Genomic DNA, 27,704 nt, shown 5'->3' with positions numbered 1-27,704 from the left:
GTATGGCTCCATAAGATGCTCTGCACAGTCACTTGCCCCTTATAATGCTGCACTAGTATGGCCCCATAAGATGCTCCGCACAGCCACTTGCCCCTTATAATACTGCACAAGTGTTATGGCCCCATAAGATGCTCCGCACAGCCACTTGCCCCTTATAATGCTACACTAGTATGGCCCCATAAGATGCTCCGCACAGTCACTTGCCCCTTATAATGCTACACTAGTATGGCCCCATAAGATGCTCCGCACAGGCCCTTGCCCCTTATAATACTGCACAAGTATGTCCCCATAAGATGCTCTGCACAGTCACTTGCCCCTAATAATGCAGCACAAGTGTTATGGCCCCATAAGATGCTCTGCACAGTCACTTGCCCCTTATAATGCTACACTAGTATGGCCCCATAAGATGCTCTGCACAGTCACTTGCCCCTTATAATGCTGCACAAGTATGGCCCCATAAGATGCTCTGCACAGTCACTTGCCCCTTATAATGCTGCACAAGTATGTCCCCATAAGATGCTCTGCACAGTCACTTGCCCCTTATAATGCTACACTAGTATGGCCCCATAAGATGCTCCGCACAGTCACTTGCCCCTTATAATGCTACACTAGTATGGCCCCATAAGATGCTCCGCACAGCCACTTGCCCCTTATAATGCTACACTAGTATGGCCCCATAAGATGCTCCGCACAGTCACTTGCCCCTTATAATGCTACACTAGTATGGCCCCATAAGATGCTCCGCACAGTCACTTGCCCCTTATAATGCTACACTAGTATGGCCCCATAAGATGCTCCGCACAGTCACTTGCCCCTTATAATGCTACACTAGTATGGCCCCATAAGATGCTCTGCACAGTCACTTGCCCCTTATAATGCTGCACAAGTATGGCCCCATAAGATGCTCCGCACAGCCACTTGCCCCTTATAATGCTACACTAGTATGGCCCCATAAGATGCTCCGCACAGTCACTTGCCCCTTATAATGCTACACTAGTATGGCCCCATAAGATGCTCCGCACAGTCACTTGCCCCTTATAATGCTACACTAGTATGGCCCCATAAGATGCTCCGCACAGCCACTTGCCCCTTATAATGCTACACTAGTATGGCCCCATAAGATGCTCTGCACAGTCACTTGCCCCTTATAATGCTGCACAAGTATGGCCCCATAAGATGCTCCGCACAGCCACTTGCCCCTTATAATGCTACACTAGTATGGCCCCATAAGATGCTCCGCACAGCCACTTGCCCCTTATAATGCTACACTAGTATGGCCCCATAAGATGCTCCGCACAGTCACTTGCCCCTTATAATGCTACACTAGTATGGCCCCATAAGATGCTCCGCACAGCCACTTGCCCCTTATAATGCTACACTAGTATGGCCCCATAAGATGCTCTGCACAGTCACTTGCCCCTAATAATGCTGTACAAGTGTTATGGCCCCATAAGATGCTCCGCACAGCCACTTGCCCCTTATAATGCTACACTAGTATGGCCCCATAAGATGCTCTGCACAGTCACTTGCCCCTTATAATGCTGCACAAGTATGGCCCCATAAGATGCTCCGCACAGTCACTTGCCCCTTATAATGCTGCACAAGTATGTCCCCATAAGATGCTCTGCACAGCCACTTGCCCCTTATAATGTTACACTAGTATGGCCCCATAAGATGCTCCGCACAGCCACTTGCCCCTTATAATGCTACACTAGTATGGCCCCATAAGATGCTCCGCACAGCCACTTGCCCCTTATAATGCTACACTAGTATGGCCCCATAAGATGCTCTGCACAGTCACTTGCCCCTTATAATACTGCACAAGTATGGCCCCATAAGATGCTCTGCACAGTCACTTGCCCCTTATAATACTGCACAAGTATCGCCGCATAAGATGCTCTGCACAGTCACTTGCCCCTAATAATGCTGCACAAGTGTTATGGCCCCATAAGATGCTCTGCACAGTCACTTGCCCCTAATAATGCTGCACAAGTGTTATGGCCCCATAAGATGCTCCGCACAAACACTTGCCCCTTATAATACTGCACTAGTATGGCCCCATAAGATGCTCCGCACAGTCACTTGCCCCTTATAATGCTGCACAAGTATGGCCCCATAAGATGCTCCGCACAGCCACTTGCCCCTTATAATGCTACACTAGTATGGCCCCATAAGATGCTCCGCACAGTCACTTGCCCCTTATAATGCTACACTAGTATGGCCCCATAAGATGCTCCGCACAGCCACTTGCCCCTTATAATGCTACACTAGTATGGCCCCATAAGATGCTCTGCACAGCCACTTGCCCCTTATAATGCTGCACAAGTATGGCCCCATAAGATGCTCTGCACAGCCACTTGCCCCTTATAATGCTGCACAAGTATGTCCCCATAAGATGCTCTGCACAGTCACTTGCCCCTTATAATGCTGCACAAGTATGTCCCCATAAGATGCTCTGCACAGTCACTTGCCCCTTATAATACTGCACAAGTATGGCCCCATAAGATGCTCTGCACAGTCACTTGCCCCTTATAATGCTGCACAAGTATGGCCCCATAAGATGCTCTGCACAGTCACTTGCCCCTTATAATGCTGCACAAGTGTTATGGCCCCATAAGATGCTCCGCACAGTCACTTGCCCCTTATAATACTGCACAAGTATGGCCCCATAAGATGCTCTGCACAGTCACTTGCCCCTTATAATGCTGCACAAGTATGTCCCCATAAGATGCTCTGCACAGTCACTTGCCCCTTATAATGCTACACTAGTATGGCCCCATAAGATGCTCTGCACAGTCACTTGCCCCTTATAATGCTACACAAGTATGGCCCCATAAGATGCTCTGCACAGTCACTTGCCCCTTATAATGCTGCACAAGTGTTATGGTCCCATAAGATGCTCCGCACAGTCACTTGCCCCTTATAATGCTGCACAAGTGTTATGGTCCCATAAGATGCTCTGCACAGCCACTTGCCCCTTATAATGCTGCACAAGTATGTCCCCATAAGATGCTCCGCAGAGTCACTTGCCCCTTATAATGCTGCACAAGTATGTCCCCATAAGATGCTCCGCAGAGTCACTTGCCCCTTATAATGCTGCACAAGTATGTCCACATAAGATGCTCCGCACAGCCACTTGCTCCTTATAATGCTACACTAGTATGGCCCCATAAGATGCTCCGCACAGCCACTTGCCCCTTATAATGCTACACTAAAATGGCCCCATAAGATGCTCTGCACAGTCACTTGCCCCTTATAATACTGCACAAGTATGGCCCCATAAGATGCTCTGCACAGTCACTTGCCCCTTATAATGCTGCACAAGTATGGCCCCATAAGATGCTCTGCACAGTCACTTGCCCCTTATAATGCTGCACTAGTATGGCCCCATAAGATGCTCCGCACAGTCACTTGCCCCTTATAATGCTGCACAAGTATGGCCCCATAAGATGCTCCGCACAGTCACTTGCCCCTTATAATGCTACACTAGTATGGCCCCATAAAATGCTCCGCACAGTCACTTGCCCCTTATAATACTGCACAAGTATGGCCCCATAAGATGCTCTGCACAGTCACTTGCCCCTTATAATGCTACACTAGTATGGCCCCATAAAATGCTCCGCACAGTCACTTGCCCCTTATAATACTGCACAAGTATGGCCCCATAAGATGCTCTGCACAGTCACTTGCCCCTTATAATGCTGCACAAGTATGGCCCCATAAGATGCTCCGCACAGTCACTTGCCCCTTATAATGCTGCACAAGTATGGCCCCATAAGATGCTCTGCACAGTCACTTGCCCCTTATAATGCTACACTAGTATGGCCCCATAAGATGCTCTGCACAGTCACTTGCCCCTTATAATGCTGCACAAGTATGGCCCCATAAGATGCTCCGCACAGTCACTTGCCCCTTATAATGCTGCACAAGTATGGCCCCATAAGATGCTCCGCACAGCCACTTGCCCCTTATAATGCTACACTAGTATGGCCCCATAAGATGCTCCGCACAGTCACTTGCCCCTTATAATGCTACACTAGTATGGCCCCATAAAATGCTCCGCACAGTCACTTGCCCCTTATAATGCTGCACAAGTATGGCCCCATAAGATGCTCTGCACAGTCACTTGCCCCTAATAATGCTGCACAAGTATGGCCCCATAAGATGCTCTGCACAGTCACTTGCCCCTTATAGTGCTACACTAGTATGGCCCCATAAGATGCTCTGCACAGTCACTTGCGCCTTATAATGCTGCACAAGTATGGCCCCATAAGATGCTCCGCACAGCCACTTGCCCCTTATAATGCTACACTAATATGGCCCCATAAGATGCTCTGCACAGCCATTTGCCCCTTATAATGCTACACTAGTATGGCCCCATAAGATGCTCCGCACAGCCACTTGCCCCTTATAATGCTGCACTAGTATGGCCCCATAAGATGCTCTGCACAGTCACTTGCCCCTAATAATGCTGCACAAGTGTTATGGCCCATAAGATGCTCCGCACAGTCACTTGCCCCTTATAATGCTGCACAAGTATGTCCCCATAAGATGCTCTGCACAGTCACTTGCCCCTTATAATGCTGCACAAGTATGTCCCCATAAGATGCTCTGCACAGTCACTTGCCCCTTATAATGCTACACTAGTATGGCCCCATAAGATGCTCTGCACAGTCACTTGCCCCTTATAATGCTACACAAGTATGGCCCCATAAGATGCTCTGCACAGTCACTTGCCCCTAATAATGCTGCACAAGTGTTATGGTCCCATAAGATGCTCTGCACAGCCACTTGCCCCTTATAATGCTGCACAAGTATGTCCCCATAAGATGCTCCGCAGAGTCACTTGCCCCTTATAATGCTGCACAAGTATGTCCCCATAAGATGCTCCGCAGAGTCACTTGCCCCTTATAATGCTGCACAAGTGTTATGGTCCCATAAGATGCTCTGCACAGCCACTTGCCCCTTATAATGCTGCACAAGTATGTCCACATAAGATGCTCCGCACAGCCACTTGCTCCTTATAATGCTACACTAGTATGGCCCCATAAGATGCTCCGCACAGCCACTTGCCCCTTATAATGCTACACTAAAATGGCCCCATAAGATGCTCTGCACAGTCACTTGCCCCTTATAATACTGCACAAGTATGGCCCCATAAGATGCTCTGCACAGTCACTTGCCCCTTATAATGCTGCACAAGTATGTCCCCATAAGATGCTCCGCAGAGTCACTTGCCCCTTATAATGCTGCACAAGTATGTCCACATAAGATGCTCCGCACAGCCACTTGCTCCTTATAATGCTACACTAGTATGGCCCCATAAGATGCTCCGCACAGCCACTTGCCCCTTATAATGCTACACTAAAATGGCCCCATAAGATGCTCTGCACAGTCACTTGCCCCTTATAATGCTGCACAAGAATGGCCCCATAAGATGCTCTGCACAGTCACTTGCCCCTTATAATGCTGCACAAGTATGGCCCCATAAGATGCTCTGCACAGTCACTTGCCCCTTATAATGCTGCACTAGTATGGCCCCATAAGATGCTCCGCACAGTCACTTGCCCCTTATAATGCTGCACAAGTATGGCCCCATAAGATGCTCCGCACAGTCACTTGCCCCTTATAATGCTACACTAGTATGGCCCCATAAAATGCTCCGCACAGTCACTTGCCCCTTATAATACTGCACAAGTATGGCCCCATAAGATGCTCCGCACAGCCACTTGCCCCTTATAATGCTACACTAGTATGGCCCCATAAGATGCTCTGCACAGTCACTTGCCCCTAATAATGCTGCACAAGTGTTATGGCCCCATAAGATGCTCCGCACAGTCACTTGCCCCTTATAATGCTGCACAATTATGGCCCCATAAGATGCTCCGCACAGCCACTTGCCCCTTATAATGCTACACTAGTATGGCCCCATAAGATGCTCTGCACAGTCACTTGCCCCTAATAATGCTGCACAAGTGTTATGGCCCCATAAGATGCTCCGCACAGCCACTTGCCCCTTATAATGCTGCACAAGTATGGCCCCATAAGATGCTCTGCACAGCCACTTGCCCCTTATAATGCTACACTAGTATGGCCCCATAAGATGCTCTGCACAGTCACTTGCCCCTAATAATGCTGCACAAGTGTTATGGCCCCATAAGATGCTCCGCACAGCCACTTGCCCCTTATAATGCTGCACAAGTATGGCCCCATAAGATGCTCCGCACAGCCACTTGCCCCTTATAATGCTACACTAGTATGGCCCCATAAGATGCTCCGCACAGTCACTTGCCCCTTATAATGCTACACTAGTATGGCCCCATAAGATGCTCCGCACAGTCACTTGCCCCTTATAATACTGCACAAGTATGGCCCCATAAGATGCTCCGCACAGCCACTTGCCCCTAATAATGCTGCACAAGTATGTCCCCATAAGATGCTCTGCACAGTCACTTGCCCCTAATAATGCTGCACAAGTGTTATGGCCCCATAAGATGCTCCGCACAGTCACTTGCCCCTTATAATGCTACACAAGTATGGCCCCATAAGATGCTCCGCACAGTCACTTGCCCCTTATAATACTGCACAAGTATGGCCCCATAAGATGCTCCGCACAGCCACTTGCCCCTAATAATGCTGCACAAGTATGTCCCCATAAGATGCTCTGCACAGTCACTTGCCCCTAATAATGCTGCACAAGTGTTATGGCCCCATAAGATGCTCTGCACAGTCACTTGCCCCTTATAATGCTACACTAGTATGGCCCCATAAGATGCTCCGCACAGCCACTTGCCCCTTATAATGCTGCACAAGTATGGCCCCATAAGATGCTCTGCACAGTCACTTGCCCCTTATAATGCTGCACAAGTATGTCCCCATAAGATGCTCCGCAGAGTCACTTGCCCCTTATAATGCTGCACAAGTATGTCCACATAAGATGCTCCGCACAGCCACTTGCTCCTTATAATGCTACACTAGTATGGCCCCATAAGATGCTCCGCACAGCCACTTGCCCCTTATAATGCTACACTAAAATGGCCCCATAAGATGCTCTGCACAGTCACTTGCCCCTTATAATGCTGCACAAGTATGTCCCCATAAGATGCTCTGCACAGTCACTTGCCCCTTATAATGCTGCACAAGTATGGCCCCATAAGATGCTCTGCACAGTCACTTGCCCCTTATAATGCTGCACTAGTATGGCCCCATAAGATGCTCCGCACAGTCACTTGCCCCTTATAATGCTGCACAAGTATGGCCCCATAAGATGCTCCGCACAGTCACTTGCCCCTTATAATGCTACACTAGTATGGCCCCATAAAATGCTCCGCACAGTCACTTGCCCCTTATAATACTGCACAAGTATGGCCCCATAAGATGCTCCGCACAGCCACTTGCCCCTTATAATGCTACACTAGTATGGCCCCATAAGATGCTCTGCACAGTCACTTGCCCCTAATAATGCTGCACAAGTGTTATGGCCCCATAAGATGCTCCGCACAGTCACTTGCCCCTTATAATGCTGCACAATTATGGCCCCATAAGATGCTCCGCACAGCCACTTGCCCCTTATAATGCTACACTAGTATGGCCCCATAAGATGCTCTGCACAGTCACTTGCCCCTAATAATGCTGCACAAGTGTTATGGCCCCATAAGATGCTCCGCACAGCCACTTGCCCCTTATAATGCTGCACAAGTATGGCCCCATAAGATGCTCCGCACAGTCACTTGCCCCTTATAATGCTGCACAAGTATGGCCCCATAAGATGCTCTGCACAGCCACTTGCCCCTTATAATGCTACACTAGTATGGCCCCATAAGATGCTCTGCACAGTCACTTGCCCCTAATAATGCTGCACAAGTGTTATGGCCCCATAAGATGCTCCGCACAGCCACTTGCCCCTTATAATGCTGCACAAGTATGGCCCCATAAGATGCTCCGCACAGCCACTTGCCCCTTATAATGCTACACTAGTATGGCCCCATAAGATGCTCCGCACAGTCACTTGCCCCTTATAATGCTACACTAGTATGGCCCCATAAGATGCTCCGCACAGTCACTTGCCCCTTATAATACTGCACAAGTATGGCCCCATAAGATGCTCCGCACAGCCACTTGCCCCTAATAATGCTGCACAAGTATGTCCCCATAAGATGCTCTGCACAGTCACTTGCCCCTAATAATGCTGCACAAGTGTTATGGCCCCATAAGATGCTCCGCACAGTCACTTGCCCCTTATAATGCTACACAAGTATGGCCCCATAAGATGCTCCGCACAGTCACTTGCCCCTTATAATACTGCACAAGTATGGCCCCATAAGATGCTCCGCACAGCCACTTGCCCCTAATAATGCTGCACAAGTATGTCCCCATAAGATGCTCTGCACAGTCACTTGCCCCTAATAATGCTGCACAAGTGTTATGGCCCCATAAGATGCTCTGCACAGTCACTTGCCCCTTATAATGCTACACTAGTATGGCCCCATAAGATGCTCCGCACAGCCACTTGCCCCTTATAATGCTGCACAAGTATGTCCCCATAAGATGCTCTGCACAGTCACTTGCCCCTTATAATGCTACACTAGTATGGCCCCATAAGATGCTCTGCACAGTCACTTGCCCCTTATAATGCTACACAAGTATGGCCCCATAAGATACTCCGCACAGTCACTTGCCACTTATAATGCTGCACAAGTATGTCCCCATAAGATGCTCTGCACAGCCACTTGCCCCTTATAATGCTGCACAAGTATGGCCCCATAAGATGCTCCGCACAGCCACTTGCCGCTAATAATGCTGCACAAGTATGTCCCCATAAGATGCTCCGCACAGCCACTTGCCCCTTATAATGCTACACTAGTATGGCCCCATAAGATGCTCCGCACAGTCACTTGCCCCTTATAATGCTACACAAGTATGGCCCCATAAGATACTCCGCACAGTCACTTGCCACTTATAATGCTGCACAAGTATGTCCCCATAAGATGCTCTGCACAGCCACTTGCCCCTTATAATGCTACACAAGTATGGCCCCATAAGATGCTCCGCACAGCCACTTGCCCCTTATAATGCTGCACAAGTATGTCCCCATAAGATGCTCTGCACAGTCACTTGCCCCTTATAATGCTGCACAAGTATGGCCCCATAAGATGCTCTGCACAGTCACTTGCCGCTAATAATGCTGCACAAGTATGTCCCCATAAGATGCTCTGCACAGTAACTTGCCCCTTATAATGCTACACTAGTATGGCCCCATAAGATGCTCTGCACAGTCACTTGCCCCTTATAATGCTACACAAGTATGGCCCCATAAGATGCTCTGCACAGTCACTTGCCCCTTATAATGCTACACAAGTGTTATGGCCCCATAAGATGCTCTGCACAGTCACTTGCCCCTAATAATGCTGCACAAGTGTTATGGTCCCATAAGATGCTCCGCACAGTCACTTGCCCCTTATAATGCTGCACAAGTGTTATGGTCCCATAAGATGCTCCGCAGAGTCACTTGCCCCTTATAATGCTGCACAAGTATGTCCCCATAAGATGCTCCGCAGAGTCACTTGCCCCTTATAATGCTGCACAAGTATGTCCACATAAGATGCTCTGCACAGTCACTTGCCCCTTATAATGCTGCACAAGTATGGCCCCATAAGATGCTCCGCACAGCCACTTGCCCCTTATAATGCTGCACAAGTGTTATGGCCCCATAAGATGCTCCGCACAGTCACTTGCCCCTTATAATACTGCACTAGTATGGCCCCATAAGATGCTCCGCACAGTCACTTGCCCCTTATAATGCTACACAAGTATGGCCCCATAAGATGCTCTGCACAGTCACTTGCCCCTAATAATGCTGCACAAGTGTTATGGCCCCATAAGATGCTCCGCACAGCCACTTGCCCCTTATAATGCTACACTAGTATGGCCCCATAAGATGCTCCGCACAGTCACTTGCCCCTTATAATGCTGCACAATTATGGCCCCATAAGATGCTCCGCACAGCCACTTGCCCCTTATAATGCTACACTAGTATGGCCCCATAAGATGCTCTGCACAGTCACTTGCCCCTAATAATGCTGCACAAGTGTTATGGCCCCATAAGATGCTCCGCACAGCCACTTGCCCCTTATAATGCTGCACAAGTATGGCCCCATAAGATGCTCCGCACAGCCACTTGCCCCTTATAATGCTACACTAGTATGGCCCCATAAGATGCTCTGCACAGTCACTTGCCCCTAATAATGCTGCACAAGTGTTATGGCCCCATAAGATGCTCCGCACAGCCACTTGCCCCTTATAATGCTGCACAAGTATGGCCCCATAAGATGCTCCGCACAGCCACTTGCCCCTTATAATGCTACACTAGTATGGCCCCATAAGATGCTCCGCACAGTCACTTGCCCCTTATAATGCTACACTAGTATGGCCCCATAAGATGCTCCGCACAGTCACTTGCCCCTTATAATACTGCACAAGTATGGCCCCATAAGATGCTCCGCACAGCCACTTGCCCCTAATAATGCTGCACAAGTATGGCCCCATAAGATGCTCTGCACAGTCACTTGCCCCTTATAATACTGCACAAGTATGGCCCCATAAGATGCTCCGCACAGCCACTTGCCCCTAATAATGCTGCACAAGTATGGCCCCATAAGATGCTCTGCACAGTCACTTGCCCCTTATAATGCTACACTAGTATGGCCCCATAAGATGCTCCGCACAGCTACTTGCCCCTTATAATGCTGCACAAGTATGGCCCCATAAGATGCTCTGCACAGCTACTTGCCCCTTATAATGCTGCACAAGTATGGCCCCATAAGATGCTCTGCACAGCTACTTGCCCCATATAATGCTGCACAAGTATGGCCCCATAAGATGCTCTGCACAGTCACTTGCCCCTTATAATGCTGCACAAGTATGGCTCCATAAGATGCTCTGCACAGTCACTTGCCCCTTATAATGCTGCACTAGTATGGCCCCATAAGATGCTCCGCACAGTCACTTGCCCCTTATAATGCTGCACAAGTATGTCCCCATAAGATGCTCTGCACAGTCACTTGCCCCTAATAATGCTGCACAAGTGTTATGGCCCCATAAGATGCTCTGCACAGTCACTTGCCCCTTATAATGCTACACTAGTATGGCCCCATAAGATGCTCTGCACAGTCACTTGCCCCTTATAATACTGCACAAGTATGTCCCCATAAGATGCTCTGCACAGTCACTTGCCCCTTATAATGATACACTAGTATGGCCCCATAAGATGCTCTGCACAGCCACTTGCCCCTTATAATGCTACACTAGTATGGCCCCATAAGATGCTCTGCACAGTCACTTGCCCCTTATAATGCTGCACAAGTATGGCCCCATAAGATGCTCTGCACAGTCACTTGCCCCTTATAATGCTGCACAAGTATGTCCCCATAAGATGCTCTGCACAGTCACTTGCCCCTTATAATGATACACTAGTATGGCCCCATAAGATGCTCTGCACAGCCACTTGCCCCTTATAATGCTACACTAGTATGGCCCCATAAGATGCTCTGCACAGTCACTTGCCCCTTATAATGCTGCACAAGTATGGCCCCATAAGATGCTCCGCACAGCCACTTGCCCCTTATAATGCTACACTAGTATGGCCCCATAAGATGCTCCGCACAGTCACTTGCCCCTTATAATGCTACACTAGTATGGCCCCATAAGATGCTCCGCACAGCCACTTGCCCCTTATAATGCTACACTAGTATGGCCCCATAAGATGCTCCGCACAGCCACTTGCCCCATATAATGCTGCACAAGTATGGCCCCATAAGATGCTCCGCACAGCCACTTGCCCCTTATAATGCTACACTAGTATGGCCCCATAAGATGCTCCGCACAGCCACTTGCCCCTTATAATGCTGCACAAGTATGGCCCCATAAGATGCTCCGCACAGCCACTTGCCCCTTATAATGCTACACTAGTATGGCCCCATAAGATGCTCTGCACAGTCACTTGCCCCTTATAATGCTGCACAAGTATGGCCCCATAAGATGCTCTGCACAGTCACTTGCCCCTAATAATGTTACACTAGTATGGCCCCATAAGATGCTCTGCACAGTCACTTGCCCCTTATAATGCTACACAAGTATGTCCCCATAAGATGCTCCGCACAGCCACTTGCCCCTTATAATGCTGCACAAGTATGGCCCCATAAGATGCTCTGCACAGTCACTTGCCCCTTATAATGCTGCACAAGTATGGCCCCATAAGATGCTCCGCACAGCCACTTGCCCCTTATAATGTTACACTAGTATGGCCCCATAAGATGCTCCGCACAGCCACTTGCCCCTTATAATGCTACACTAGTATGGCCCCATAAGATGCTCTGCACAGTCACTTGCCCCTTATAATGCTACACTAGTATGGCCCCATAAGATGCTCTGCACAGTCACTTGCCACTTATAATGCTGCACAAGTATGGCCCCATAAGATGCTCCGCACAGCCACTTGCCCCTTATAATGTTACACTAGTATGGCCCCATAAGATGCTCCGCACAGTCACTTGCCCCTTATAATGCTACACTAGTATGGCCCCATAAGATGCTCTGCACAGTCACTTGCCCCTTATAATGCTACACTAGTATGGCCCCATAAGATGCTCTGCACAGTCACTTGCCACTTATAATGCTGCACAAGTATGGCCCCATAAGATGCTCCGCACAGCCACTTGCCCCTTATAATGCTACACTAGTATGGCCCCATAAGATGCTCTGCACAGTCACTTGCCCCTTATAATGCTACACTAGTATGGCCCCATAAGATGCTCTGCACAGTCACTTGCCACTTATAATGCTGCACAAGTATGGCCCCATAAGATGCTCCGCACAGCCACTTGCCCCTTATAATGCTACACTAGTATGGCCCCATAAGATGCTCTGCACAGTCACTTGCCCCTTATAATACTGCACAAGTATGGCCCCATAAGATGCTCTGCACAGTCACTTGCCCCTTATAATACTGCACAAGTATGGCCGCATAAGATGCTCTGCACAGTCACTTGCCCCTAATAATGCTGCACAAGTGTTATGGCCCCATAAGATGCTCTGCACAGTCACTTGCCCCTAATAATGCTGCACAAGTGTTATGGCCCCATAAGATGCTCCGCACAGTCACTTGCCCCTTATAATACTGCACAAGTATGGCCCCATAAGATGCTCTGCACAGTCACTTGCCCCTTATAATACTGCACAAGTATGGCCCCATAAGATGCTCCGCACAGCCACTTGCCCCTTATAATGCTACACTAGTATGGCCCCATAAGATGCTCCGCACAGTCACTTGCCCCTTATAATGCTACACTAGTATGGCCCCATAAGATGCTCTGCACAGTCACTTGCCCCTAATAATGCTGCACAAGTATGTCCCCATAAGATGCTCCGCACAGCCACTTGCCCCTTATAATACTGCACAAGTATGTCCCCATAAGATGCTCTGCACAGTCACTTGCCCCTTATAATACTGCACAAGTATGGCCCCATAAGATGCTCTGCACAGTCACTTGCCCCTTATAATGCTACACTAGTATGGCCCCATAAGATGCTCCGCACAGTCACTTGCCCCTTATAATGCTACACTAGTATGGCCCCATAAGATGCTCTGCACAGTCACTTGCCCCTAATAATGCTGCACAAGTGTTATGGCCCCATAAGATGCTCCGCACAGTCACTTGCCCCTTATAATACTGCACTAGTATGGCCCCATAAGATGCTCCGCACAGTCACTTGCCCCTTATAATGCTGCACAAGTATGGCCCCATAAGATGCTCCGCACAGTCACTTGCCCCTTATAATGCTACACAAGTATGGCCCCATAAGATGCTCTGCACAGTCACTTGCCCCTTATAATGCTACACAAGTATGGCCCCATAAGATGCTCTGCACAGTCACTTGCCCCTAATAATGCTGCACAATTATGGCCCCATAAGATGCTCCGCACAGCCACTTGACCCTTATAATGCTACACTAGTATGGCCCCATAAGATGCTTTGCACAGTCACTTGCCCCTAATAATGCTGCACAATTATGGCCCCATAAGATGCTCCGCACAGTCACTTGCCCCTAATAATGCTGCACAAGTGTTATGGTCCCATAAGATGCTCTGCACAGCCACTTGCCCCTTATAATGCTGCACAAGTATGTCCCCATAAGATGCTCCGCAGAGTCACTTGCCCCTTATAATGCTGCACAAGTATGTCCCCATAAGATGCTCCGCAGAGTCACTTGCCCCTTATAATGCTGCACAAGTATGTCCACATAAGATGCTCCGCACAGCCACTTGCTCCTTATAATGCTACACTAGTATGGCCCCATAAGATGCTCCGCACAGCCACTTGCCCCTTATAATGCTACACTAAAATGGCCCCATAAGATGCTCTGCACAGTCACTTGCCCCTTATAATACTGCACAAGTATGGCCCCATAAGATGCTCTGCACAGTCACTTGCCCCTTATAATGCTGCACAAGTATGTCCCCATAAGATGCTCCGCAGAGTCACTTGCCCCTTATAATGCTGCACAAGTATGTCCACATAAGATGCTCCGCACAGCCACTTGCTCCTTATAATGCTACACTAGTATGGCCCCATAAGATGCTCCGCACAGTCACTTGCCCCTTATAATGATACACTAAAATGGCCCCATAAGATGCTCTGCACAGTCACTTGCCCCTTATAATGCTGCACAAGTATGGCCCCATAAGATGCTCCGCACAGCCACTTGCTCCTTATAATGCTACACTAGTATGGCCCCATAAGATGCTCCGCACAGCCACTTGCCCCTTATAATGATACACTAAAATGGCCCCATAAGATGCTCTGCACAGTCACTTGCCCCTTATAATGCTGCACAAGTATGGCCCCATAAGATGCTCTGCACAGTCACTTGCCCCTTATAATGCTGCACAAGTATGGCCCCATAAGATGCTCTGCACAGTCACTTGCCCCTTATAATGCTGCACTAGTATGGCCCCATAAGATGCTCCGCACAGTCACTTGCCCCTTATAATGCTGCACAAGTATGGCCCCATAAGATGCTCCGCACAGTCACTTGCCCCTTATAATGCTACACTAGTATGGCCCCATAAAATGCTCCGCACAGTCACTTGCCCCTTATAATACTGCACAAGTATGGCCCCATAAGATGCTCCGCACAGCCACTTGCCCCTTATAATGCTACACTAGTATGGCCCCATAAGATGCTCTGCACAGTCACTTGCCCCTAATAATGCTGCACAAGTGTTATGGCCCCATAAGATGCTCCGCACAGTCACTTGCCCCTTATAATGCTGCACAATTATGGCCCCATAAGATGCTCCGCACAGCCACTTGCCCCTTATAATGCTACACTAGTATGGCCCCATAAGATGCTCTGCACAGTCACTTGCCCCTAATAATGCTGCACAAGTGTTATGGCCCCATAAGATGCTCCGCACAGCCACTTGCCCCTTATAATGCTGCACAAGTATGGCCCCATAAGATGCTCCGCACAGTCACTTGCCCCTTATAATGCTGCACAAGTATGGCCCCATAAGATGCTCTGCACAGCCACTTGCCCCTTATAATGCTACACTAGTATGGCCCCATAAGATGCTCTGCACAGTCACTTGCCCCTAATAATGCTGCACAAGTGTTATGGCCCCATAAGATGCTCCGCACAGCCACTTGCCCCTTATAATGCTGCACAAGTATGGCCCCATAAGATGCTCCGCACAGCCACTTGCCCCTTATAATGCTACACTAGTATGGCCCCATAAGATGCTCCGCACAGTCACTTGCCCCTTATAATGCTACACTAGTATGGCCCCATAAGATGCTCCGCACAGTCACTTGCCCCTTATAATACTGCACAAGTATGGCCCCATAAGATGCTCCGCACAGCCACTTGCCCCTAATAATGCTGCACAAGTATGTCCCCATAAGATGCTCTGCACAGTCACTTGCCCCTAATAATGCTGCACAAGTGTTATGGCCCCATAAGATGCTCCGCACAGTCACTTGCCCCTTATAATGCTACACAAGTATGGCCCCATAAGATGCTCCGCACAGTCACTTGCCCCTTATAATACTGCACAAGTATGGCCCCATAAGATGCTCCGCACAGCCACTTGCCCCTAATAATGCTGCACAAGTATGTCCCCATAAGATGCTCTGCACAGTCACTTGCCCCTAATAATGCTGCACAAGTGTTATGGCCCCATAAGATGCTCTGCACAGTCACTTGCCCCTTATAATGCTACACTAGTATGGCCCCATAAGATGCTCCGCACAGCCACTTGCCCCTTATAATGCTGCACAAGTATGTCCCCATAAGATGCTCTGCACAGTCACTTGCCCCTTATAATGCTACACTAGTATGGCCCCATAAGATGCTCTGCACAGTCACTTGCCCCTTATAATGCTACACAAGTATGGCCCCATAAGATACTCCGCACAGTCACTTGCCACTTATAATGCTGCACAAGTATGTCCCCATAAGATGCTCTGCACAGCCACTTGCCCCTTATAATGCTGCACAAGTATGGCCCCATAAGATGCTCCGCACAGCCACTTGCCGCTAATAATGCTGCACAAGTATGTCCCCATAAGATGCTCCGCACAGCCACTTGCCCCTTATAATGCTGCACAAGTATGGCCCCATAAGATGCTCTGCACAGTCACTTGCCGCTAATAATGCTGCACAAGTATGTCCCCATAAGATGCTCTGCACAGCCACTTGCCCCTTATAATGCTACACTAGTATGGCCCCATAAGATGCTCTGCACAGTCACTTGCCCCTTATAATGCTACACAAGTATGGCCCCATAAGATACTCCGCACAGTCACTTGCCACTTATAATGCTGCACAAGTATGTCCCCATAAGATGCTCTGCACAGCCACTTGCCCCTTATAATGCTACACAAGTATGGCCCCATAAGATGCTCCGCACAGCCACTTGCCCCTTATAATGCTGCACAAGTATGTCCCCATAAGATGCTCTGCACAGTCACTTGCCCCTTATAATGCTGCACAAGTATGGCCCCATAAGATGCTCTGCACAGTCACTTGCCGCTAATAATGCTGCACAAGTATGTCCCCATAAGATGCTCTGCACAGTAACTTGCCCCTTATAATGCTACACTAGTATGGCCCCATAAGATGCTCTGCACAGTCACTTGCCCCTTATAATGCTACACAAGTATGGCCCCATAAGATGCTCTGCACAGTCACTTGCCCCTTATAATGCTACACAAGTGTTATGGCCCCATAAGATGCTCTGCACAGTCACTTGCCCCTAATAATGCTGCACAAGTGTTATGGTCCCATAAGATGCTCCGCACAGTCACTTGCCCCTTATAATGCTGCACAAGTGTTATGGTCCCATAAGATGCTCCGCAGAGTCACTTGCCCCTTATAATGCTGCACAAGTATGTCCCCATAAGATGCTCCGCAGAGTCACTTGCCCCTTATAATGCTACACAAGTATGTCCACATAAGATGCTCTGCACAGTCACTTGCCCCTTATAATGCTGCACAAGTATGTCCACATAAGATGCTCTGCACAGTCACTTGCCCCTTATAATGCTGCACAAGTATGGCCCCATAAGATGCTCCGCACAGCCACTTGCCCCTAATAATGCTGCACAAGTGTTATGGCCCCATAAGATGCTCCGCACAGTCACTTGCCCCTTATAATACTGCACAAGTATGGCCCCATAAGATGCTCTGCACAGTCACTTGCCCCTAATAATGCTGCACAAGTGTTATGGCCCCATAAGATGCTCCGCACAGTCACTTGCCCCTTATAATACTGCACTAGTATGGCCCCATAAGATGCTCCGCACAGTCACTTGCCCCTTATAATGCTACACAAGTATGGCCCCATAAGATGCTCTGCACAGTCACTTGCCCCTAATAATGCTGCACAAGTGTTATGGCCCCATAAGATGCTCCGCACAGCCACTTGCCCCTTATAATGCTACACTAGTATGGCCCCATAAGATGCTCCGCACAGTCACTTGCCCCTTATAATGCTGCACAATTATGGCCCCATAAGATGCTCCGCACAGCCACTTGCCCCTTATAATGCTACACTAGTATGGCCCCATAAGATGCTCTGCACAGTCACTTGCCCCTAATAATGCTGCACAAGTGTTATGGCCCCATAAGATGCTCCGCACAGCCACTTGCCCCTTATAATGCTGCACAAGTATGGCCCCATAAGATGCTCCGCACAGCCACTTGCCCCTTATAATGCTACACTAGTATGGCCCCATAAGATGCTCTGCACAGTCACTTGCCCCTAATAATGCTGCACAAGTGTTATGGCCCCATAAGATGCTCCGCACAGCCACTTGCCCCTTATAATGCTGCACAAGTATGGCCCCATAAGATGCTCTGCACAGTCACTTGCCCCTTATAATGCTACACTAGTATGGCCCCATAAGATGCTCCGCACAGTCACTTGCCCCTTATAATGCTACACTAGTATGGCCCCATAAGATGCTCCGCACAGTCACTTGCCCCTTATAATGCTACACTAGTATGGCCCCATAAGATGCTCCGCACAGTCACTTGCCCCTTATAATACTGCACAAGTATGGCCCCATAAGATGCTCCGCACAGCCACTTGCCCCTAATAATGCTGCACAAGTATGGCCCCATAAGATGCTCTGCACAGTCACTTGCCCCTTATAATACTGCACAAGTATGGCCCCATAAGATGCTCCGCACAGCCACTTGCCCCTAATAATGCTGCACAAGTATGGCCCCATAAGATGCTCTGCACAGTCACTTGCCCCTTATAATGCTACACTAGTATGGCCCCATAAGATGCTCCGCACAGCTACTTGCCCCTTATAATGCTGCACAAGTATGGCCCCATAAGATGCTCTGCACAGCTACTTGCCCCTTATAATGCTGCACAAGTATGTCCCCATAAGATGCTCTGCACAGTCACTTGCCCCTTATAATGCTGCACAAGTATGGCTCCATAAGATGCTCTGCACAGTCACTTGCCCCTTATAATGCTGCACTAGTATGGCCCCATAAGATGCTCCGCACAGCTACTTGCCCCTTATAATGCTGCACAAGTATGGCCCCATAAGATGCTCTGCACAGCTACTTGCCCCATATAATGCTGCACAAGTATGGCCCCATAAGATGCTCTGCACAGTCACTTGCCCCTTATAATGCTGCACAAGTATGGCTCTATAAGATGCTCTGCACAGTCACTTGCCCCTTATAATGCTGCACAAGTATGGCCCCATAAGATGCTCCGCACAGTCACTTGCCCCTTATAATGCTGCACAAGTATGTCCCCATAAGATGCTCTGCACAGTCACTTGCCCCTAATAATGCTGCACAAGTGTTATGGCCCCATAAGATGCTCTGCACAGTCACTTGCCCCTTATAATGCTACACTAGTATGGCCCCATAAGATGCTCTGCACAGTCACTTGCCCCTTATAATACTGCACAAGTATGTCCCCATAAGATGCTCTGCACAGTCACTTGCCCCTTATAATGATACACTAGTATGGCCCCATAAGATGCTCTGCACAGCCACTTGCCCCTTATAATGCTACACTAGTATGGCCCCATAAGATGCTCTGCACAGTCACTTGCCCCTTATAATGCTGCACAAGTATGTCCCCATAAGATGCTCTGCACAGTCACTTGCCCCTTATAATGATACACTAGTATGGCCCCATAAGATGCTCTGCACAGCCACTTGCCCCTTATAATGCTACACTAGTATGGCCCCATAAGATGCTCTGCACAGTCACTTGCCCCTTATAATGCTGCACAAGTATGGCCCCATAAGATGCTCCGCACAGCCACTTGCCCCTTATAATGCTACACTAGTATGGCCCCATAAGATGCTCCGCACAGTCACTTGCCCCTTATAATGCTACACTAGTATGGCCCCATAAGATGCTCCGCACAGCCACTTGCCCCTTATAATGCTACACTAGTATGGCCCCATAAGATGCTCCGCACAGCCACTTGCCCCTTATAATGCTGCACAAGTATGGCCCCATAAGATGCTCCGCACAGCCACTTGCCCCTTATAATGCTACACTAGTATGGCCCCATAAGATGCTCCGCACAGCCACTTGCCCCTTATAATGCTGCACAAGTATGGCCCCATAAGATGCTCCGCACAGCCACTTGCCCCTTATAATGCTACACTAGTATGGCCCCATAAGATGCTCTGCACAGTCACTTGCCCCTTATAATGCTGCACAAATATGGCCCCATAAGATGCTCTGCACAGTCACTTGCCCCTAATAATGTTACACTAGTATGGCCACATAAGATGCTCTGCACAGTCACTTGCCCCTTATAATGCTACACAAGTATGTCCCCATAAGATGCTCCGCACAGCCACTTGCCCCTTATAATGCTGCACAAGTATGGCCCCATAAGATGCTCTGCACAGTCACTTGCCCCTTATAATGCTGCACAAGTATGGCCCCATAAGATGCTCCGCACAGCCACTTGCCCCTTATAATGTTACACTAGTATGGCCCCATAAGATGCTCCGCACAGCCACTTGCCCCTTATAATGCTACACTAGTATGGCCCCATAAGATGCTCTGCACAGTCACTTGCCCCTTATAATGCTGCACAAGTATGGCCCCATAAGATGCTCCGCACAGCCACTTGCCCCTTATAATGTTACACTAGTATGGCCCCATAAGATGCTCTGCACAGTCACTTGCCCCTTATAATGCTACACTAGTATGGCCCCATAAGATGCTCTGCACAGTCACTTGCCCCTTATAATGCTACACTAGTATGGCCCCATAAGATGCTCTGCACAGCCACTTGCCCCTTATAATGCTACACTAGTATGGCCCCATAAGATGCTCTGCACAGTCACTTGCCCCTTATAATACTGCACAAGTATGGCCCCATAAGATGCTCTGCACAGTCACTTGCCCCTTATAATACTGCACAAGTATGGCCGCATAAGATGCTCTGCACAGTCACTTGCCCCTAATAATGCTGCACAAGTGTTATGGCCCCATAAGATGCTCTGCACAGTCACTTGCCCCTAATAATGCTGCACAAGTGTTATGGCCCCATAAGATGCTCCGCACAGTCACTTGCCCCTTATAATACTGCACAAGTATGGCCCCATAAGATGCTCTGCACAGTCACTTGCCACTTATAATGCTACACTAGTATGGCCCCATAAGATGCTCTGCACAGTCACTTGCCACTTATAATGCTGCACAAGTATGGCCCCATAAGATGCTCCGCACAGCCACTTGCCCCTTATAATGTTACACTAGTATGGCCCCATAAGATGCTCTGCACAGTCACTTGCCCCTTATAATGCTACACTAGTATGGCCCCATAAGATGCTCTGCACAGTCACTTGCCCCTTATAATGCTACACTAGTATGGCCCCATAAGATGCTCTGCACAGCCACTTGCCCCTTATAATGCTACACTAGTATGGCCCCATAAGATGCTCTGCACAGTCACTTGCCCCTTATAATACTGCACAAGTATGGCCCCATAAGATGCTCTGCACAGTCACTTGCCCCTTATAATACTGCACAAGTATGGCCGCATAAGATGCTCTGCACAGTCACTTGCCCCTAATAATGCTGCACAAGTGTTATGGCCCCATAAGATGCTCTGCACAGTCACTTGCCCCTAATAATGCTGCACAAGTGTTATGGCCCCATAAGATGCTCCGCACAGTCACTTGCCCCTTATAATACTGCACAAGTATGGCCCCATAAGATGCTCTGCACAGTCACTTGCCCCTTATAATACTGCACAAGTATGGCCCCATAAGATGCTCCGCACAGCCACTTGCCCCTTATAATGCTACACTAGTATGGCCCCATAAGATGCTCTGCACAGTCACTTGCCCCTAATAATGCTGCACAAGTGTTATGGCCCCATAAGATGCTCCGCACAGTCACTTGCCCCTTATAATACTGCACTAGTATGGCCCCATAAGATGCTCCGCACAGTCACTTGCCCCTTATAATGCTGCACAAGTATGGCCCCATAAGATGCTCCGCACAGTCACTTGCCCCTTATAATGCTACACAAGTATGGCCCCATAAGATGCTCTGCACAGTCACTTGCCCCTTATAATGCTACACAAGTATGGCCCCATAAGATGCTCTGCACAGTCACTTGCCCCTAATAATGCTGCACAATTATGGCCCCATAAGATGCTCCGCACAGCCACTTGACCCTTATAATGCTACACTAGTATGGCCCCATAAGATGCTTTGCACAGTCACTTGCCCCTAATAATGCTGCACAATTATGGCCCCATAAGATGCTCCGCACAGCCACTTGCCCCTAATAATGCTGCACAATTATGGCCCCATAAGATGCTCCGCACAGCCACTTGACCCTTATAATGCTACACTAGTATGGCCCCATAAGATGCTCTGCACAGTCACTTGCCCCTAATAATGCTGCACAATTATGGCCCCATAAGATGCTCCGCACAGCCACTTGCCCCTTATAAGGCTACACTAGTATGGCCCCATAAGATGCTCTGCACAGTCACTTGCGCCTTATAATGCTGCACAAGTATGGCCCCATAAGATGCTCCGCACAGCCACTTGCCCCTTATAATGCTACACAAGTATGGCCCCATAAGATGCTCTGCACAGTCACTTGCCCCTTATAATGCTGCACAAGTATGTCCCCATAAGATGCTCCGCACAGCCACTTGCCCCTTATAATGCTACACTAGTATGGCCCCATAAGATGCTCCGCACAGTCACTTGCCCCTAATAATGCTGCACAATTATGGCCCCATAAGATGCTCCGCACAGTCACTTGCCCCTAATAATGCTGCACAATTATGGCCCCATAAGATGCTCCGCACAGCCACTTGCCCCTTATAATGCTACACTAGTATGGCCCCATAAGATGCTCTGCACAGTCACTTGCCCCTTATAATGCTGCACAAGTATGGCCCCATAAGATTCTCCGCACAGTCACTTGCCCCTTATAATGCTACACTAGTATGGCCCCATAAGATGCTCCGCACAGCCACTTGCCCCTTATAAGGCTACACTAGTATGGCCCCATAAGATGCTCCGCACAGTCACTTGCCCCTTATAATGCTACACAACTATGTCCCCATAAGATGCTCCGCACAGTCACTTGCCCCTTATAATGCTACACTAGTATGGCCCCATAAGATGCTCCGCACAGCCACTTGCCCCTAATAATGCTGCACAAGTATGTCCCCATAAGATGCTCCGCACAGCCACTTGCCCCTTATAATGCTGCACTAGTATGGCCCCATAAGATGCTCTGCACAGTCACTTGCCCCTTATAATGCTGCACAAGTATGTCCCCATAAGATGCTCTGCACAGCCATTTGCCCCTTATAATGCTACACTAGTATGGCCCCATAAGATGCTCCGCACAGTCACTTGCCCCTTATAATGCTACACTAGTATGGCCCCATAAGATGCTCCGCACAGCCACTTGCCCCTAATAATGCTGCACAAGTATGTCCCCATAAGATGCTCCGCACAGCCACTTGCCCCTTATAATGCTACACTAGTATGGCCCCATAAGATGCTCTGCACAGTCACTTGCCCCTAATAATGCTGCACAAGTGTTATGGCCCATAAGATGCTCCGCACAGTCACTTGCCCCTTATAATGCTGCACAAGTATGTCCCCATAAGATGCTCTGCACAGTCACTTGCCCCTTATAATGCTACACTAGTATGGCCCCATAAGATGCTCTGCACAGTCACTTGCCCCTAATAATGCTGCACAAGTGTTATGGTCCCATAAGATGCTCTGCACAGCCACTTGCCCCTTATAATGCTGCACAAGTATGGCCCCATAAGATGCTCTGCACAGTCACTTGCCCCTAATAATGCTGCACAAGTATGTCCCCATAAGATGCTCTGCACAGTCACTTGCCCCTAATAATGCTACACTAGTATGTCCCCATAAGATGCTCCGCACAGCCACTTGCCCCTTATAATGCTGCACAAGTATGGCCCCATAAGATGCTCTGCACAGCCACTTGCCCCTTATAATGCTGCACAAGTATGTCCCCATAAGATGCTCCGCACAGCCACTTGCTCCTTATAATGCTACACTAGTATGGCCCCATAAGATGCTCCGCACAGCCACTTGCCCCTTATAATGCTACACTAGTATGGCCCCATAAGATGCTCCGCACAGCCACTTGCCCCTTATAATGCTACACTAAAATGGCCCCATAAGATGCTCTGCACAGTCACTTGCCCCTTATAATACTGCACAAGTATGGCCCCATAAGATGCTCTGCACAGTCACTTGCCCCTTATAATACTGCACAAGTATGGCCCCATAAGATGCTCTGCACAGTCACTTGCCCCTTATAATGCTGCACTAGTATGGCCCCATAAGATGCTCCGCACAGTCACTTGCCCCTTATAATACTGCACAAGTATGGCCCCATAAGATGCTCTGCACAGTCACTTGCCCCTTATAATGCTGCACTAGTATGTCCCCATAAGATGCTCTGCACAGTCACTTGCCCCTTATAATGCTACACAAGTATGGCCCCATAAGATGCTCTGCACAGTCACTTGCCCCTTATAATGCTGCACTAGTATGGCCCCATAAGATGCTCCGCACAGTCACTTGCCCCTTATAATGCTGCACTAGTATGTCCCCATAAGATGCTCTGCACAGTCACTTGCCCCTTATAATACTGCACAAGTATGGCCCCATAAGATGCTCTGCACAGTCACTTGCCCCTTATAATGCTGCACTAGTATGGCCCCATAAGATGCTCCGCACAGTCACTTGCCCCTTATAATGCTGCACTAGTATGTCCCCATAAGATGCTCTGCACAGTCACTTGCCCCTTATAATGCTACACAAGTATGGCCCCATAAGATGCTCCGCACAGCCACTTGCCCTTTATAATGCTACACAAGTATGGCCCCATAAGATGCTCCGCACAGCCACTTGCCCCTTATAATGCTACACAAGTATGTCCCCATAAGATGCTCCGCACAGCCACTTGCCCCTTATAATGCTACACAAGTATGTCCCCATAAGATGCTCTGCACAGTCACTTGCCCCTTATAATGATACACTAGTATGGCCCCATAAGATGCTCCGCACAGCCACTTGCCCCTTATAATGCTGCACAAGTATGGCCCCATAAGATGCTCTGCACAGCCACTTGCCCCTAATAATGCTGCACAAGTATGGCCCCATAAGATGCTCTGCACAGTCACTTGCCCCTTATAATGCTACACTAGTATGGCCCCATAAGATGCTCCGCACAGCCACTTGCCCCTTATAATGCTGCACAAGTATGGCCCCATAAGATGCTCCGCACAGTCACTTGCCCCTAATAATGCTGCACAAGTATGTCCCCATAAGATGCTCCGCACAGTCACTTGCCCCTTATAATGCTACACTAGTATGGCCCCATAAGATGCTCCGCACAGCCACTTGCCCCTTATAATGCTGCACAAGTATGGCCCCATAAGATGCTCCGCACAGTCACTTGCCCCTAATAATGCTGCACAAGTATGTCCCCATAAGATGCTCCGCACAGCCACTTGCCCCTTATAATGCTGCACAAGTATGTCTCCATAAGATGCTCTGCACAGTCACTTGCCCCTTATAATGCTGCACTAGTATGGCCCCATAAGATGCTCTGCACAGCCACTTGCCCCTTATAATGCTGCACAAGTATGTCTCCATAAGATGCTCTGCACAGTCACTTGCCCCTTATAATGCTGCACTAGTATGGCCCCATAAGATGCTCCGCACAGCCACTTGCCCCTTATAATGCTGCACAAGTATGGCCCCATAAGATGCTCTGCACAGCCACTTGCCCCTAATAATGCTGCACAAGTATGGCCCCATAAGATGCTCTGCACAGTCACTTGCCCCTTATAATGCTACACTAGTATGGCCCCATAAGATGCTCCGCACAGCCACTTGCCCCTTATAATGCTGCACAAGTATGGCCCCATAAGATGCTCCGCACAGTCACTTGCCCCTAATAATGCTGCACAAGTATGTCCCCATAAGATGCTCCGCACAGTCACTTGCCCCTTATAATGCTACACTAGTATGGCCCCATAAGATGCTCCGCACAGCCACTTGCCCCTTATAATGCTGCACAAGTATGGCCCCATAAGATGCTCCGCACAGTCACTTGCCCCTAATAATGCTGCACAAGTATGTCCCCATAAGATGCTCCGCACAGCCACTTGCCCCTTATAATGCTGCACAAGTATGTCTCCATAAGATGCTCTGCACAGTCACTTGCCCCTTATAATGCTACACAAGTATGTCCCCATAAGATGCTCTGCACAGTCACTTGCCCCTTATAATGCTGCACAAGTATGGCACCATAAGATGCTCTGCACAGTCACTTGCCCCTTATAATACTACACTAGTATGTCCCCATAAGATGCTCCGCACAGTCACTTGCCCCTTATAATGCTGCACAAGTATGTCCCCATAAGATGCACTGCACAGTCACTTGCCCCTAATAATGCTGCACAAGTATGGCCCCATAAGATGCTCTGCACAGTCACTTGCCCCTTATAATGCTGCACAAGTATGTCCCCATAAGATGCTCTGCACAGTCACTTGCCCCTTATAATGCTGCACAAGTATGGCCCCATAAGATGCTCCGCACAGCCACTTGCCCCTTATAATGTTACACAAGTATGTCCCCATAAGATGCTCCGCACAGCCACTTGCCCCTTATAATGCTACACAAGTATGTCCCCATAAGATGCTCCGCACAGCCACTTGCCCCTTATAATGCTACACAAGTATGTCCCCATAAGATGCTCCGCACAGCCACTTGCCCCTTATAATGCTACACAAGTATGTCCCCATAAGATGCTCTGCACAGTCACTTGCCCCTTATAATGCTGCACAAGTATGTCCCCATAAGATGCTCTGCACAGTCACTTGCCCCTTATAATGCTGCACAAGTATGGCCCCATAAGATGCTCCGCACAGCCACTTGCCCCTAATAATGCTGCACAAGTATGTCCCCATAAGATGCTCCGCACAGTCAATTGCCCCTTATAATGCTGCACAAGTATGGCCCCATAAGATGCTCTGCACAGCCATTTGCCCCTTATAATGCTGCACAAGTATGGCCCCATAAGATGCTCCGCACAGCCACTTGCCCCTAATAATGCTGTACAAGTATGGCCCCATAAGATGCTCTGCACAGTCACTTGCCCCTTATAATGATACACTAGTATGGCCCCATAAGATGCTCCGCACAGCCACTTGCCCCTTATAATGCTGCACAAGTATGGCCCCATAAGATGCTCCGCACAGTCACTTGCCCCTTATAATGCTGCACAAGTATGGCACCATAAGATGCTCTGCACAGTCACTTGCCCCTTATAATGCTGCACAAGTATGGCCCCATAAGATGCTCCGCACAGCCACTTGCCCCTAATAATGCTGCACAAGTATGGCCCCATAAGATGCTCTGCACAGTCACTTGCCCCTTATAATGATACACTAGTATGGCCCCATAAGATGCTCCGCACAGCCACTTGCCCCTTATAATGCTACACTAGTATGGCCCCATAAGATGCTCTGCACAGTCACTTGCCCCTTATAATGCTACACAAGTATGGCCCCATAAGATGCTCTGCACAGCCATTTGCCCCTTATA

The 27,704-nt window shown here is 48.9% G+C and overlaps 1 protein-coding gene across 2 annotated transcripts in view; it reads right to left on the bottom strand.

The window, feature by feature from the left end:
* The window catches only part of ST6GAL1 (ST6 beta-galactoside alpha-2,6-sialyltransferase 1), a 346,442-nt gene that overhangs the window by 163,390 nt on the left and 155,348 nt on the right, over positions 1 to 27,704 (bottom strand). The gene's annotated exons all lie outside the window — the stretch shown is intronic.

Source organism: Ranitomeya imitator, chromosome 5 (assembly GCF_032444005.1).
Source record: "Ranitomeya imitator isolate aRanImi1 chromosome 5, aRanImi1.pri, whole genome shotgun sequence".
NCBI classification, from domain to species: domain Eukaryota; kingdom Metazoa; phylum Chordata; class Amphibia; order Anura; family Dendrobatidae; genus Ranitomeya; species Ranitomeya imitator.
This window is presented reverse-complemented; position numbering and strand designations above follow the sequence as displayed.